At 41.2% G+C, this 18,262-nt stretch overlaps 1 long non-coding RNA gene across 6 annotated transcripts in view; it reads right to left on the bottom strand.

Annotated features, from left to right (window-relative positions):
- LOC105746202 (uncharacterized) overlaps nucleotides 1-18,262 on the bottom strand; it is a 324,527-nt gene that overhangs the window by 64,872 nt on the left and 241,393 nt on the right. For all 6 annotated transcript variants that reach the window (XR_011649474.1, XR_011649471.1, XR_011649470.1 and 3 more), the window contains one exon: nucleotides 1,155-1,336. This is a non-coding gene — a long non-coding RNA (uncharacterized lncRNA). The remainder of the gene's footprint in view (nucleotides 1-1,154; nucleotides 1,337-18,262) is intronic.

Genomic DNA, 18,262 nt, shown 5'->3' with positions numbered 1-18,262 from the left:
ATAAAAAATCTACCTCACAAAGATAAATGGCATTTGACAGGTATGTCAATGTTAGGGATAAAAAGGTAGGGTTTGGTCAATGCAGAACTAGAGGCATGATCAGTCTAAAGAGGACTCCCTGTTTCTAAGGGCCACCTGATTTTGATATGTGTTGCTGAATCATCTGATTTGTAAAGGTAATCCAGAAATCTAGATTTTTTTCCACGATAAATTTCCTGATTTTAAACACACACACACACTGAAGGATTCAGACAACACAAGTCAATGGCATAGGCCCTGGGTCACCATTTGATAACCCTTTGGCATTACCTCACTCAGGGGAGTCTGTATTTTGCAACTTCTCTGACAATGCTGTATGACGAGTCGATTCCTTTTTATCAATTTGGCAGGGTTGGGCAGAGATCAAAAAGCAAGACGTGGGAAGTGTATTTGGCTCAGCTGATAGAGCATCCACCTACCATATGGGAGGTCCAGTGTTCACACCCAGGGCCTCTGACCCATGTGGTGAGTTGGCTCATGTGCAGTGCTGATGCATGCAAGGAGTGCCAGGCCACACAGGGGTGTCCCTCACATAAGGGAGCCTCTTGTGCAAGGAATGCACACTGCCAAGGAGAGCTGCCCCATGCAAAAAAAATGCAGGCTGCCCAAGAGTGGCGCCACACACATGGAGAGCTGAAGCAGCAAGATGACACAACAAAAAGAAACACAGATTCCTGGTGCTGCCTGACAAGAATGCAAGCAGACAGAGAAGAACACACAGCGAATGGACACAGAGAGCAGACAATGGGGGGGTGAGGGGGGGAGAAATAAATAAATCTTTTTTTAAAAAGTAATTCTATGTTCAACTTTAAAAAAAGTGAGACGTAGAAGACATCAGATCATCTTCTATTTTTTTTTAGGTTAGACTGTATTAAAGTTCTCATTTTTTCCATCAAAAACAATCAAATATCAAAAGCTTCAAAAAGTTTAGCCTAATAGATTTGTCTATCAGTACGGTAGACAATATCACATAGTCTTTTGATCCAGAGTTAGACAATTCTTGATATTTAGAAGCTGGAGAGAGAGTATTAGGCAGGATAGATTAACTGTTATTACCAGTAGACCCTAAATCATAAAATAGCTCAAACACAGTAAAAGTTTTATTTCTTACTCACATACACAGTCCAAAGTAGTTTCAGGTAACCAGGGGGCTCTGCATAAGACTTTTTTTTCAAGGAGAAAGCCTGAAGGAGAGGGCCTTCCATCTTCAACACTCAACTTTGAAGGTCACTCCATGTGTCAATATCCAGCAGCAGAAAATAAAAAATATGGGAGGTTTCAATGGGCTTCTCATAGTCTGCCAAGAAAGAAGAGGAAACGGATTGATCAGCTGGCAATCTCTGCCACATATGGTAAGGCCTAATGTAAGTTTGCAACTGGATTAAAATTGGGGGAATTAGGCAACCAAACTTTAGGAAATGTCTAGGCTCTGACACTTCAAAATTCAAAGAATTGGGAAAAATAGGAAACTTATAGAATTTCAGACTTGGAAGACATTTTTTGAGCCATTTTATTGATGAAACTCATGGAGATTGGTAGAAAAATCATAGACTTTGCTACTAACTACCTCTGAGACCTTGTGCAAGTTTTAACCAATTACTTTTCTATCAAATAGAGATGAAAAATATTTATCTTTTAGTGTTTGTAGCAGTTTGATATGGTTATGAATTCCAAAAATAGATATTGGATTATGTTTGTAATCTGGTCCATACCTGGACATGATTGAGTTATGACTGGGGCTTTGAATGGGCCATATCATTAGGGTGTTGAGTCCACACCCCTTAGTGAGTGGGAACTCACAGATAAAGGGCATGGCAAAGGACAGAGTGGAGGGTTTCTGATGTTGGAGTTTTGATGCGGGAGTTTAATGCTGAAGTCTTAAGCTGGAGCCCTAGGAAGTAAGCACAGAGGAAAGAGAAGGAAGACCCAGGAAGAGAGGACCTGAGTCAGGAGAAGAACACAGAGGAATAGAGACGGCTCCTTAGACACAGCAGAAACCCCAGGGAGAGAGACAGAGCTGTTAATCTGATAGTCTGCAGCTGACCTTGTGGAGAAAACAGAGAAGCTGAGCCCAGAGGAACCCAGGAAGCCTGAACCCTCACAGCTGTCAGCAGCCATCTTCTCCAACATGTGAAAATAGACTTTGGTGAGGGAAGTAATTTATGCTTTATGGCCTGGTATCTGTAAGCTCCTACCCCAAATAAATACTCTTTATAAAAACCAACCAATTTCTGGTATTTTGCATCAGCACCCTTTTGGCTGACTAATACGGTGTTGTTCCAAGAATTAGAGACAATGTATGTAATATACATATATGACACACAGTCGTCACCAAATGCCAGTCAAATGGTTATATAGGCTCTGTTAAAACATATCCATGGACAGAGACCTCAATATTTTCAGAGCTGACTTTTTCATTTCTGTACATATCTGACAGCCAAGAATCTTCATGTGTTTAGCAAATCAGTTTTCTCATTTGGGTCCTACTGTCCACTTAGACCACACGGAACAAGACTAGTCATTTTTCCACTTGCCAATTCTTCACACTTTTGAAAATATACTCCTATTCTGTGTCTGATCTTCCAGTTTCTTCAACTATGAAGAAACTTGCTTTTGTGGGGACTTGCATCTATAAGCTTCAGTCTCTTGCTTGTCTTCATGTCTCTTAAAATGGGATTCACAGATAAGTATACTACCTTGAATTAAGATCTACCCAGCATAGATTACAGTAGTACCATCCACCATTTCATTAAGGAAATGTAATAGTCAGGGTTAGGGTATCAGCTATGCTGCTATACCATAAAGGCCCCCAAAATATAATGATTTGAATGAAAGGGAGTATATTTATATCTCATGTAACAGTCAAGAAAAAGGCAGGTGGTCTAGGACAGGCAGGCAGTTCTGCACCCCTAAATATGTCCAGCCAGTCATGATTTTCTATTTTAAAGCTCTTCTATCTCATTGGGATGCCACTCTCAAGTGCATGGTTACAGCTGGCTCACCAATACCATGTCCAAATTCTAGCCACAGGAAAGAATTAAGAGAGGATGTGGAGGGTAAACAATGTTCCTATATGGAAGTGAATAAAAGTTGGGCTCATCACGTCTGCTCACATTCCATTAGTGAGAACGTAATCACATGGTCATAACCAATTTAATCACATGGCATAACCAAAGGAGACTGAGAAATGTAATTTCTTCTTTTCAGTCTAGTAGAGGCGGGTGGAGCTATGCATTCTGCTAGAAATAGAAGTGGGTTCTATTATTCCAAAGGACAAAGGGAGAATGAACACAGGGAAAATTAAGAGCCTCTGCCATGAGAATCTATACAAAATTAAGAGGAAAAGTCCCACAAAATTAAGAGAAATTATGAATAACTTGCAAGAATAAGTAAGAATTGCTGAAATAAAATGGGGGAAAATAATAAATATGGTATCTGTAGCTTGGCTAAGTGGCAAACTAGAAGGCAGCATGACAAATGGTTAAAGAAATTGAATTGTAATTGTTACCTAGAAAATAAATGACTAAGCTGGGTAGATGTTTTAAGCAGAAAGCTGAATTAAAGGTTTTAATTTTGTTAAGTACTACATGTTACAGCTATAAAACAATCTAATGAAAATAGAATTTTCTGGGGAGAAAAAGTGTGACACCTCCATGAAATGAGAAAGTTTACTCTCTTTCTTATTCTGTGGGGAAGAGTGAGATTGACTGAATTAAACAGGGCTTTCTAAACTCCAATTTCAGATATTCTGTGCCCATGGGAATGGGCAATTTGATCTGGAAGTTCCCAAAATGTCAAAAAAATGAAAAAAGAAAACAAATTGGGGAAAAACAAACATTTTCAATTCTTAGCAGGGTGGGAATAATTGTTGTGAAATATGCTAAATGCCTTGCTTGGTTTCTGGTAGTTTCTTGGGGTTTTAAGATTTCATTTTCATGATTCATTTGCCACAAATCACTGAAAATACCAAGAAGTAATATATGCTTTAGGCTAAATGCATAAATCCCCCAATATTGGCATTTGGAAGGAAGGATTCTCCCCGCCCTTCCCCCGGTAATAACAATCAAACTCCAATATAGTTGCCAAAAAATACAACTCCACATGTATACACTTTTGAACATTAATCATTTGGGGAGCATCAGCTCATAAAAAGAATACTATGCTCACTAATTTAATTACTGTTAAAGAAGAGAAGCAAATTCAAGAGAGACCACATTTTATGTTCTCCATTATGAAATGATAGTTAATAGTTTGTACAGTAGCAAGAAGCAATGTCTGAGAATGTCTGAGAGTGTTCTGGGTCAAAAAATAGAGCTGTGTATGATTTCTATCCAACAGCCTAATGTAATGCCAAAATTCCCATGAGTAAACTTTCTGATGATTAGGATCACTTTCAGAAATGAATAGAGATTTTCAAATCTGAAATCATGCTGTGAAATAGGAAAGTCCCCACAATATTGGGAGAGAGAGAGGGAGAAGAGTTCAAGAGAAAGATTTTGGAATGTTAAGATTAATGTGAAAGCAATTGCTCAAGGAGGGCTTCGTTTGCTTCTTCCAGCATCTGTTTTGTGGGATTTCTTTCTTTCTTTCTTTCTTTCTTTCCCCAGAGATAATTCTCAATAACCTCTATCTAGAACCCAAGCTTTGACGTCTTCTGCACACCTGTGTAGATTATAAAGTAGGAGGCAGATCTCCCACACCCAAACTCTAAATTCACAATGCAACCCTTGACAGTTAAGACATGCCCTCTAGCATCTTGTTTAACGTTAAACCCAAGCTTGATATAATCTCCTGAAAATGTTAACCCTTGCCTGGATTTAACATATATTCCCCATGCTGGAGAAAGATAATAGACTATTTCTATGAGTTACAACGATTTCTTCAACACATACTTGATTGGGATAGGTAGGCTTTTGTGGTAAGTGCTCTCAGAACATTCTAGATGTTTCTGACTGTCCTTTGTTCTCTATTCAGGTGCCAAGAGTGACAAAATGAGTACTTCCAATAGGTTCTTCCACCTCTTTGGCTTCTTGGATCTTGAATTAACATGTTATTGGTATTACAGAGGAATCAAAGAAGGGGCAATTTCTCTTTCCAAAACTGATTGAGTCATAGCCTTTGTCCATTCTTTCTCTCCAGGCCTCCCCACCTCTTATCCTGTGTGAAATAATTGGGGGCTGGGAAATCTCCTCATGTCAATGCTAGAATTGCACTATTAAGTATTATAGGGAGAGTGCAAGAGGCTGGCATGGCAAAAGCCAAGACAAAACGTTAGGACCTGTGTTGGACTGGGGAATCCTAGAACCAGGAGTCAGGAGTCCAAAGAGCTGGGCAAGCTGGCCAGATACAGACAAGAGCAGAATAGCAAGGAAAAGTTGATTGTGAGCCCAATGTTCACCCTAAGCAGGAAGCTCCTCACATGCTTTCAGCTTGGGTAGGGACCAGACTTGCACCTGGTCAGCCCAGACCTTACAGGTGCAGGTAGAGAAGTGGTTGGCTCAAATGAGTGTATAGGTGGAAAGTAAAGGCAAGCACCTGGTCCCTGGCTACAGTCCTGGTTTAGATCTAATGCCATATCTAGATCCCGTGAACAATGAACTCCCTGCCTCCTTCCTTGGAGTCCAGCCATCCCTCTTCCCACCCCATTTCATGGTCTGGTCTTTATCTTCAGCTGTGATTTCAGCTTTGCCATAATTCCTGGGCTACTTCTGTTGTCATCCACTGTGTCTGAGATCAATCCCACTCCTGGTCCTAATATGGAAAGAAGTAAGGCTCTTAGCCCCCTCTTGGTTACTTTCCCCCTCTGGGCCTCAGACCTACTATTTTCAACCTCCGGTTAAGATGAATATCTAAGCAGAAGGCACACCTTGTTGCCATGACTCCTATTTTTAAAGATTTTTCTCAGCCCATCCCTTCAATTCCTATTTCTGGCTTTTACTCATAGGAGGAAATGATGACACACAGAAGATCTGCTCAGAAACCAGAAACTCAGAACCCTTAATCAGCTCCTACCAGAACAAAAGATCCTCAGGGGACACCCCAGGGACACCTTTCTCTTTGTTCCCCAGCCCTTCTCTGTTCTCCTCCCTGGTAAGCGAGATCAGACCATGCATGAGCCTATTGACCCTCAATGGAGGTAGTCTGAGAGACTTCTCTAAGCTTACTTTCTCCTGACCCCCAACTTGGTTCCAACACCACTGTCCCACCCCCACCACTACCGCCAGGATGGTCATGGCTTCAGCTTCTCTTACTGCGGCTGTCTCATGGCAGGGCCCCAAACAAGAAACAGTAAAGAGAGACCCAAGATTATTTCACACTACTTTTAGTTATAAATTTTATTTCCTCCTACCATTATATGTTCTACTCCCCGAAATAGTATGTTGCTGCAGAATCCATTCTCTATCATGGCAATGTCAGAGTTCCCCATCTTTGTGAATAAAATTTCTCTTCCCAGAAAAAATGCATATGTACATGCAATTTGCCCACAATGTTAAGGTACCCATGGAGCCCCTAAGTCCCTTCATGAAATCTGGGTTAAGACTCTGCTCCTGAGGTAAATTTGTGCCTATTAACCCTGATAAATTTACTTGTAGACACTTACACCAAGTCTTTTTTCTGTCCATTTTGATCCATAACAATTTTCCAGCAAGTTCTCTTAGCTGTGTGCAGCTCTTCTTTCCATTCCTCCTCTGAACAGTCATGCCCACATCATCATCTTCAACATCACCTTGTTATCAACACCTGGGCTCCATCTTCCACCTTAGAATTTTTCAGGGAGTTACGTTCGTAGGGAAAATCCAGATTTTGTTTCTTTGAAGCTTATACAATTTGGAGAGCCCCCTTTAAGGAAGAGAGTACAAAAACCTCTTGCTACTGAACATTTTCCCAATAAAGAAAGGAATATACCTTGAGGTTTCCTACCAGGTCCTTGGAAGGGCCTATGCAAGAGAGGGACCCAAGGCTTAAGCTTCATTAGCTCCATGGTAAATGCCCCTCTGTGTATTAGCCTGTAAGAATCAATCCCAGCCTGGCCTTCCCTGCTCAGAGTTTCACCGTCTCTTTGGAGGGTCAGGGGACATCACCTTTTTTTTTACATGCAGCTCAGAGCTCCTATATTTTCATGTTCTCAGAACACCCACATCTTACCACACTGAGCACAAGAGCAAAAACTTCTTATGATTGAATCAATTTTTCAATAATGCCTCACCACTTAAATAAGAAGGATCCCTAGGAAAAAAACTCAAACTAAATATTCTTTGTTTTATTAATACCCTTTGCCTAATATCAGAGGAAAAGATGAGACAAGGAGTATGATTTGTGTTGGTCTTCATTCTCCCTAGAGGTTTTAAAGAGAACAGAACCACAGAATAATTCCCCGATGTTCCTATAAAACATTCCCATTCTCCAGACTGCTTGGTGCCTTTTGTCTAGGATTCTTTTTCATTTCATTGTTCAACTCATTTTAATCAGCAACATTCATTGAGCAGCTACTAGATACTAGGCAATTTTTTAGGTGCTCTGGGGATTCAAAAACAGAAAGCTCTGTCCCTGCCCTCCAGGGAATCTGTCTTAGAGGATAGCAAGGTCTAACCAGGTGAAAAGATCATTGGTACAATAATAAGTAGCACAGGATAATAAAAAAATAACTGTCAATCTAGCTTGAAACTGACTGTGATAACAGTTCTCAAAGAAGAATCCCCCAACTGCTTTTAGTAGTTAACATATAATAATATGAATAATAACCAACATTTATTGTCATCATGGATGCAGTGTTATGCTTTAACACTTTACATATATTATTTCTAATCCTCACAATTGGAGTAGAAGAAATGAGGAAAATATACTTGGTCTATAATCCCTACCCTGCTACACCCTCCCATAACACATGGTCAGTTGCCTGCCATTACACACAGTGCATTTGTAATAATAATTCAGAGCCTTCTCCCTCAGTGAGCTCCACCAGAGAAACTGTGTGTTTTTCTTGTTTACCACCATATTCCTGGAAACTAGCACAGACTTCTAAAGTAGGAATTAAGTAAGTATATGGTGAATGAATGGGTGGGATGAAGGGAGGAAGGAGAGAGGGAAGAAAGGAGGGAAAATGAGAAGGAGGGAGGGAAGGAGGAATGATAAACATAGCAAAGCTACAATTCTATCCCAGGTCTGACCCCTTTAAAAGTCCCAGCTCTTTCTTCCGTACCACACTGCCCCTCAGGATCATCAGAGTATGTCCGCAGTCCTCAAAGGGACTTCTGCGGATGAAAATGTTCACCGGTATGTCATCTGTTTGGATATGTTGAAATCATTCTCGTGCCTTGATTGCTGCCCCTTGAATAAATAATATTTATGTGCCAAGTGGGAGCAAGTGGCCCAGGCCAGAAGGAGCAACACCATCTGATGAACAAGTCCACAGCCCTCTGGGTTCCCACTATCCCATCCTGCACACTGATCTCCCCAGGATTAGGGCCAGTTCAGCCCCAGTCTTCCCCTGTACTTGGCCCCTAGAGAGACTGAGGCCCTGTCTACCCAACTAAATGTGGAAAATTCCTTGTCCTCTTCACTCAGCCAAATCAAGATTGGCAATCCTCTAAAGACATTTGTGCTAATGAAACTAAGAAAGCAAACATAAAAGCAGTTTCCCAGACTAAAAATGGATGCGTTTACAGATACGTTTTGCTGAACCATACTTTCCTGAACCGAGACTGGTAGCACAGTTTAGAAGGCAAACTCCCAAACTGTAGTCATTTGCCCTGCCTATCTGAGCTGGATGCCAAAGAGAAATGTTTGGGGTTTCTCTCCAAAGTAGATTTGGGTTGACAGGTCTTTCTGATCTAGCAAGAGCCCTAATCCCCATGAGGACCTGCTCCTCAGTCTTCCTACTTACCCCCTATCTTTTCTGTGATAAATTTGTGATCAGAACCAGTTCCATGGGTGTGTGGCCAATGGAGTGATTCAGGGCCCCATGCTGAGAACAGCCTCATGCTTGGGAATTAATGACCTATAGTTATTATCTTGAAGTCCTTAATCATTTTTTCTCTGAATCTGTGTTTTAGAAGTGAAGCCTGATGGGACAGGTCAACGTGCTCAAGGGGCTGAAGCCTTGGTTCACAACTATTCCAGCCTCCTGTTGCTTCCCTGCCTCCTAGGGCAAGTTTGCAGCCACCCACCTCCTTGCCCCTGGCAGGCCTCCCCATCGCTGCTCCCACGCATCAACCACTGCTGTCCTCCACCTCTGGTAGGAGCCCATGCATAAACACAGGGAGGGCTGGGGGTCACATGTACCCTGCAGCATCTTGGGGTTGAGCGTAGTGGTGGCCATCATAGTAGTACACTGCGCAGGTGACTTAACAGGGGCAAGCCTCTTGCTGACCTCTGATTCATGTACCTAGCACATCCCATGTGGAGGTTGCAATACCATTGGGGATTGCCCATCTTGCCCATGGGTAGGGGTGGCAGGTCTGTGGAAAGGTGAGATTCCTGCTACAACTTGCCCATTGGCATATTGGTTTGGTGGCTGGCAGGAGGGGAACCTGACAGCTGGTGGGCCATGTGCATGTGCTCATGTGTCTCAAGTCATGGGTGAGACTCCTGGGCAACTGTGAGAGCCTGTACTCTCCCTGCAAATATCCCTGTGCTCAAGCACTACATCAAATAGCAGATTAAAAAAAAACACCAAGACAGATTAAGATCTTTATATTTTATTAACTTTAAAGGCACTTTTCCCCTACTTTTTAATGGTTCATTTTTTAAAAAAATTTTATCCCCCCCACTGCACCTTGGTTGCTGTCTGCTCTGTGTCCATTCACTGTGCGTTCTTCTGTGTGTCTGTATTTATTTTTTATTTATTCCCCCTCCCCTTGTGACTTGCTTATTGTTTTTGCTTTCTGTGTCCATTCGCTGCGCACTCTTCTGTGTTTTTACTTGTCTCTCTTTTTTGTTGCATCACCTTGCTGAGTCAGCTCTCCGTGGTGCTTGTGGGCCAGTGGCTCTCTGCGACGTGCGGGCAAGCCTGCCTTCACAAGGAGACCCCGAGACACGAACCCAGGGCTTCCCATATGGTAGACGGGAGCCCAACTGATTGAGCCACAGCTGCTTCCCTCCCCTACTTTTTGAACAAGGGGTCGTGCCCTGCAACTTAAGTATCTGGTCCTGTTTGCAATCATACTTCCTGCCTTGATGCTTGATCCTTGAGATGAGAAAGACACTGCTTTATCTTGTCCCCAAGGAGTCTTTGGACTTCATGCCAGGCTTCAGTGACCAAGCAGTAGCACCCACAATCCCATCACACCATGTAAACTCTATGACTCTTACTTAGCTCTAGACCTTGACCTTGTCCCTGACTCGTTTTCCTCTGGCCAAATGGATTTGCAGGGAGTACATTTCCTGACCAGAAATGAATACCAATCCAGTTTCTACTCTTCAGAGAAAGGTAGCTTCTTCTCATACTATTCTAAGCTGGGATCTTGGTTTGGTTACCAAGGAGCTGCATAGGCTTGGTTTGAGTGCCATCTATATTACATAACCTAATCACAATGTCCCACCCCCTCTGACTGCCAGAGGACTTTCTATCTCTTTGTATTTCAAAGTCTCCTCTCCAACATTGCTCTCTTCACTTCCTCTTTCTTTTCTGAGTGAAGCCTCTAATAAGAAGCCCATTGGCAGAGCAGAGATGATTGGCTTCCTTCAACCAAATGGATGGCCGAGGCCTTCCTGCCTCAGGTTAGCAGTTCCGCTCACTTTTCCAGTTTCCTTTAGATGACCTGTCATCCGGGGTTCCCAAAGGCTCTCCTTCTCAGACACTATCACCCGGAATTTAATATTAAAGACACTTCAATATGTGTTAAGAAGTACAGTTTTAATTTTCACCAAGAAAGAGGGAATACTTCATCACAACTAATAAGAAGTAGAATAGAATTCCTTAGACTGTTCTAAAAGTATATAAACTATATATAATTTGGACACATATAATCTATTATAGCAATTTTTAGAGCAGTACAAGAAATTCTATTTCACATACATATGCATATGTATATGCACATTTAATCCTCACAGAAATTCTATAAGGTAGATACTATATTACTATCCCCATTTTACATATGAGAAAACAGAGGCACAGAGAGATAAAATAATTTGCTCAAAGTTATAGAGCTGTGACGGGCAGAGCCAGGATTCAGATCTAGTCTATGCTCTTAACCAGTATACTTAGAGGTAGAAGGACTCAGAGGAGAACTAGATACGAGATAGCATGGACAAGGAAGAAGTCTGTGAGAGGGAGGGACCCAAAAGAACATGGGCTATGGACAGACTCTAGAAAGAAAAGAAAAGAGAAAGAACTACTGAATCAGAAACTGTTTGGGTGCGGCTGATCAATCTGTGTTTTAACAAGCCGTGATTCTGATGCGTGCTAAACTTTGGGAACCTCTGAATTAGGTAATGCATGTCAAATGCTATGAAAATTTTGCCAGACACATAGGAACTGCTACATGAGTATTAGATGTTATTTTTAGCTGCAGGCCCTACAGACCTTCACATGTGGGTTTGACCCCACCCTGGTCCCTCTCTGATCTCTTTAGTCCCCAAGAGTCTCCGCCCTGACAGTGAGTGGTGTCTGTCACTCACTTATCTCCACACGCCCTCTGCAACCTCCCTTGACCTGTTTGCCCTGCACAGGAAGCTCCCCGAAAGCAGCCCACTTAGTGGGACCGACAACCTGACAGGACCCAAGTCCTGTCCTGGCAGGAACAGCTCTATCCTTGGAACTAATGTAGTGACTGTTTGGGACTTTCCATGTGAAAATGCCTCTTTATTCCATTAACCTTCCTCTGGGCCCTACAGGTGGCTCAAAGCTAGGATGGCTCCCCTCAAAAGCTCTCCTTTTTGGGGAGTAGGTATAGTTCAGTAGTTAAGCATCTGCTTCGCATGTATGAGGTCTGGAGTTCAATCCTCAGTACCTCCTGAAAAGAAAAAAAGTACACCTTCTTCGTGCATACAAAGCTGTTTTGCATAAACTAGACAAAATAAATATGTGTGTGTATTTTTTTGCTGTTTTGGGGGGACAGTAGGTTGATCCTTTTCATCTACAAAATCCATTGGTTTGGACATTGTTAACTACTTAGGACAAATAAAATCTATAATAACAGCTTGAGTTTAAAATGGGTGCTGTAGCACTCTGCTGCTACCATGATTTTGACAGTGTGAACATGCCTCATTGACCTGGGCTGCAGACAAAGGCAACCAATCTGAATTCAGCAACATCTAGGTCCACATCTAGATTTTTACTTCCTGGAGCCATCCACATGGAAGTAATGGGCCTCCCAGGGGGAATTTAGGAAGTTCCAGAGGCAGAATGGTGGGAGAGCAGACTAACCAAAGTCAGGCTGAGACATAGGCCAGCATCATGGATCTGTACAATTGCACAGGGCTCCATGCTTACAGGGGACCTGTGCTTAGCTTAATGCTCTTCTGTCACCATCTTGAAATTTTTCAGTTTTTAAACAAGGAACTATTCCTTCCAAGACTCCTGAGTTGGAGAGAGGGTGGGAAAAAACTAAAAACACACACATACAAAAACACATCAGAGTTGAGTCATGCTCTCTGTCAGCTTCCTCTGTTTCTCGACTTCTCAACTTTAACTTTGGTGACCATCAATGGACAGTATGGCCCTTTTAGACTATGTACCATTATGTAGTAATTAAGTGCACAAACTCAGATAGACCTAGAGCCAGGCAGACCTGGGCTCAAAACCTAACCCTACAATGCATTGGCCACTGTGTCCTAAGTAGTTGACAATGTCCAAACCAATCGAGCAAGTTCCCTAATCACTCTATGGCCCTGTTTGCTCATCTATAAAATGGCAAAAGCCATCACTGGTGCCTCTCTGAGAGGCCCCAAAGGGATATTGTGAAATTCAGTGAAGAAATAACTATAGACTGCTCAGGTGCCCTGCGTGTAGTTAAGTATTCAGTAAACGTCAGCTTTAAATATATAAGGCCTTTGAATAGAGAGAACATGACTAGAGCAGAAAATCTGAATCAGATTCTGCAAAAAGGCAGAAGCTGGTGACTTTGACTTCTCCATTCCCAGGGAAGGATTTGTAAGGTGTGACCTTCCTCTTAATGGTATTGTTTCTCCTGATTTGAATGTTTGATTGCTATTGTTGTTATTTTTGTTTTTATTGTAAATCAGGAGTAACAGTAGCCTGACTTTTAATCATATATTCAAGGTAAGTAGAATTTTGTGGAAGAAAGAAATGGGAGGGGTTAGGCTGCAGGGAAAGGGCGTGCAAAGGAGACCAAGTGAGCTAAACTCTGTGTAGTCTTAGTTGTGTTAGCAAAAGGGAGCTGGCCTTTGCAAGTGTGACCATCTCTGCAGTTTACAGTTTCTTTCTGTTCTTAAGAATTGAAAAGAGGTTGAAATGTTTATCTCTTCATTTAATTAGCAAAGTCTCTTTTGACAATTTTACGGGGCTGGGATTTGCTTTTCAATCCCAGCCAAGATGGCTGGGAGATCAGAGTGCACCCAGAGGTTAGAGTAAATGGTGGCTATGATTGTAATGCTCCCTCGCCACAATGACCAACAACAGCCACCACCTCTGTGACCAGAGGGAGGGAGGGAAAGAGGGATAGGCTAGACGGAAAGACTGATTCAGTCCCTCCTGAGGCGTTCTCTCAGGGGATAAATTTACCTCAGTCCATTAAAGAAAGAGAAATCTAAGCTAAATGAGCATTTTAAATCCTTCACCTCTCCCCCATAGCAGGGCTGAGGGTCTGAGGTATTCTCAGCCTCACTCCCTTTGCCAGGGAAAATTCTCAGACAAGACAGTGGCCATTTTTGCGGCTGTTTATGCTGATACCTCCCAGGAAGTTACCTGAAAAGTTGATGAAGCTCCAGATATGCTGGGCAGATACACATTACGCTTGCTAATCCCATTAATCACAGTGAGACTCTAAGCATATTAATATGGATGACATACTTAGTGCAGATACAATCTTGAATGATTTGGTGAGAATATTTTAAAAGGCACTGCAAAGCTTTTTAGACAAATACAGTCAGTTTCTTATAGCACCTAAACTGCTAAATAGTGTCTTGATGATATTAAAGAGTAGAGGTTTCAAAAGTATTCAAATTAAAAAGGCCAACTGAACATTAATTGGCATTAAAGGAAAAACAATCAGTTAACAACCTGAAGCTGACAGGTGGAAATTTTGGTGATGTGGCTTCCCAGTCCCCTGGCACCAGGACTCTATCTACAGTCAGTGCCTGCCCAGCCAAATCCTGATTCATGGCTTCCTGCTTCTGAGGCAGAGACACCCCCTCCAACCCCACCCCTCTGCCCCAGAAGAAAAAACTCAGAATTTCTCTGACAGCCCAATCCTAACCCAAATTTTGGACAAAAATGCCAGCCCTGATTCCAACATCATAGCTAGACTTTTACTTCTTGGAGGCAGCCAATTGGTGGGCTAATTGGTAATTGGTGCCTATTGGTATCCCAGAGAAGCCTAGACAATTCTCTGAGGCAGAGTGTGAAAGAAGAGACCAATGAACATGAAATCAATCTAAATGCATCTGAGTCAGAGGGGGAAAAATTCATACCCTGACATGAGCAATGTCCCATGTTAAAAACTACTTCATCAGCCTCCTTTATCCTTGACCCTACCTCAGGGTGAACTCCACTGGTTAAGGTCCTTTCTGGACTAGACATCATATTGTGTGATTAAGATGGGCTTTGGAGCTCAATTGGACTTGGTTTAAAACAGATTTGGGTTCACAACCAGGTTCTGCCACTTAGCAGATATGGTGAGCTACAGTGTCTTTGGGCAATCTCTTTATTTCTCAAGCTTAATTTGCACGTCTTCCACTAATCCATGCCTCATATTAATGTATGGGAGCTGTAAAAATTATCTGAGGAAATGAATATAAAGAGATAAATACACATAAAAACAGAACATCAAAATACCTGAAGCAAAAACTGATAGACCAGAACAGAGAAATAGACAAATTCACTATTATAGTTTGAGATTTCAACACCCTTCTGTCTGTAGTTGACAGATCAAGCAGGCAGAAAATCAGGAAGGACAAAGCTGACCTGAACAGCACCATCAATCAACTTGATCTAATTGACATTTATAGAATACTCCATCCAACAATAGCACGATACACATACTTCCCAGGCTCACATGGAACATTCACCAAAATGGAACATGTTCTCAGACATAAAGAAACAGTGCCTAGCAATCAAAATACATACTGAAAATTAGTTATGATACCAACCATTTCTCAAAAGCCTTTGAGACTGTTCTAGGTACTTGACACGCATTTGCTCAAATCTTATAAAAACTTTTGCAAGGTAAATATTATTGTGCTCATTTTTACAAATTCAGTATTAGAGACTCAGAAACATTTATAAAGTATTAGACTAATGTAATGTTTCAATCATCTATAGTTGGTAATGATAATGATAATAATAATAGCTTGTTATTAAAATAAATACCTAAGATTTATTTAACACCATATACCAGACAATATTGTAAGGACTTACAGAATTTATTCATTTGACCCTTGCAAGAACTTTATGGATTAGGCACTATGTTTATCCACCTCCATTTTACCAATGAGGATACTGAACTAGAGAGTGACAGTGCTGGATTCCATTCCAAGCTGTCTGGCTCCCAATTCTGTATACTTAACCTGACAGGAGCAAACCCAGAAAGGAGCTACTGATTTGCTCCTGGCTTTTAGCAGCAGCATAGTTTGGTTTCCCATCACCATGGTACTGCTTTGTTGGATGAAAATATCATTCACATATCAGGAAAGAGCAGATCTCCCTTTGCCTCATTGCTTCTGTAAGCCAAGTTTGCTCGGGAATCATCTCCCCTTTCCTTAGTCTCAGGTCGCTTTCTAAAGTTTCCATTATTGCTTTTGAGCTAGTGGTATGTGCATATCCCTGTAGAAAAAAAGTGGAAACTTCAGAAAAATATAGAGGCTGAACCTGCTACTCCATATCCCACTTATAATCACTTGACACTTTTGGTGTGAATCCTCCTCCTACGCATGTTGTTGTACCAAGCTGGTGGTCATAGCTATTGTGTGCCTTTAAAGTCAGATGTGTGGCTTACATCCATATCCACTTATTTTGCCTAAAGAAGCTTTTGTAAATTGGCATGGAAAGCATTAAGAGTGGCTGAAGTTCCATGAGAACAACCAAATATTTCCTACTCTTCTCTCCCTTTTCAACCTAGAGTGACTTCTATTTTTGCTCATTTTCAACAGAGGCATGTCTAATGGAAGTGGAATGACCGAGTCACATAATGAAGAGTCATAACAGACAGACTCCAAAAAGAAATGGCCCAAAGAAAACCTACCTAAGACCACCCTCTCAACCTGTGAGCCTCCCTCCCCATGCCCCACACTCCACCAGGACTTGGCACACACTGTTAAACCATTTGCTAAAAATCAATTTCTACTCCTCTGATTTCCTGCTTTGCCTCAAGTACTTGGATATATTTTAATAATGTTTACATTTACTAAGAGGTTACAAAATGATTAACTCTTATTTTTCATTTTAGACATTATTTGACATGAGATCACCCAAACCTTGTTTTGCCACAAACACTTAGTGGAATCACTAATTAATTACCCAGCCGAGGCAAGAATAATATGAAGAAGATGTACTTAGGTCCAGAAGATAATCAAATGACCAGACTGGATTTAATTCTGACTTGAACTCTTTCCATAAGGCACTTAAGACTCTATTTTTGGCCTCAGAACAAGCCATAAAACAGATCATTTAAGCAAATTTAAAAAAAAAAAAAGGTATTACACACCATTTATGTGACAAGATATGAGTAGTAAAATATGAATCAAATTTCAAACAGACTAGGGTCCCAATTTTTAGCATAGTCAAACATTACAGTACATGGGGTACCATGGAACAGGTGCAGCTACCACACTCATTGGCTCTGATAGTGGGCAGATCAGCCCCTTCCCGTAAAATGCTAATTGTTGGCCTTTAGACCCATTTACTCTCTTAAAATGGCAGCTAATTGCCAGGTGTCCTGCTTGTGGTTCACAGCCTGCATTACTTTGCTTAAAGCCAAGTCACCCAGCCAGAGTAATTGAGTGGGGTGCAGCCAAGCCAATGAAAGTGCTGCACTAAAGAGACTACCACCACCCAGGCCCTCCAGCCCAACCCTAGCCCCAGCCCATGCTTGGCCCCAGCCCCACCTATCAAGCTGCTGATTGTCTTCAAGGAAATGCCCAAAGAGCACTGTGCCAAGGTATCCTGCTAGGACTTGTCACTCCCTGGGACTAAGCTGCTACTTCTGGGGCTTGTTTCTTCAGGCTATAAGGGTACAATTAATTGCAACAGCTGTGGTTTAATATGTCCCTAAGCATCTAGGTGATCTTGATGGTGATGACAACAATGGAAAAAATAATATCAATATATCTGAAATGCTCAAGGATGTCTCCCCAATGTTCATGCCCAAGTTTCAGCTGGGTGTGGTTTTCACCTAATCTTGCCAGGACCATATGAAAACCATGCTGGTTAATTTTTAAATGTTGGCAGTAACAAGTGACTGATAAATGATAATTGTTTATCAAGATTATATGTGTTTCTGAGCATTTATTTAATCTTTTTAATATCGAGCTTATTATTTCTACAAATCATTATGCTAAATACAAGATACCTGCTTTGAACTTAATATAGTACATTAAAATGTTTCTAAGATGCATGCTTTTATTTGATTAATCAAATAATTCAATTTAATATATTTTTGAATGACTACTTAACGTGAAGTTTAAAAGTTTTAAGATGCATAAAAAGAGCTGATCCACATGTAGGAACTCTAAGAAACAGAAAAGTTCTACTGAAACATTAAATGAGAGTTCAAGTGGATTCTGATCAAAAGGAGTCTGAAAAATGGAAGGCAGAGAATTTTAAGAAATAATGGAGTAACTGGAAATGATAAGAGCAAAACTGAGAGGATTCTGAATAACTAGAATAATATGAAATACTAATAATTCCCAAGCTATAGCTAGTGAAAAAAATAGCATAAGAAAAATCTCTCATAAATGGGAACAAGATATTAGATAGAAACAATAAACATACAAAATAAAAACATTAAGTTTTGAAATGGTGGAAATGTTTTACTCAATTCATTATATGTCAGGAACTAGCTACCTAGATGCCCACCAAACCCATTTTCTTCTGCTTCCTTGTATA

Source organism: Dasypus novemcinctus, chromosome 1 (genome assembly GCF_030445035.2).
Source record: "Dasypus novemcinctus isolate mDasNov1 chromosome 1, mDasNov1.1.hap2, whole genome shotgun sequence".
NCBI classification, from domain to species: Eukaryota; Metazoa; Chordata; class Mammalia; order Cingulata; family Dasypodidae; genus Dasypus; species Dasypus novemcinctus.
Note: the sequence above shows the minus strand (reverse complement) of the source record. Positions and strands in the feature narration are given on the sequence as shown.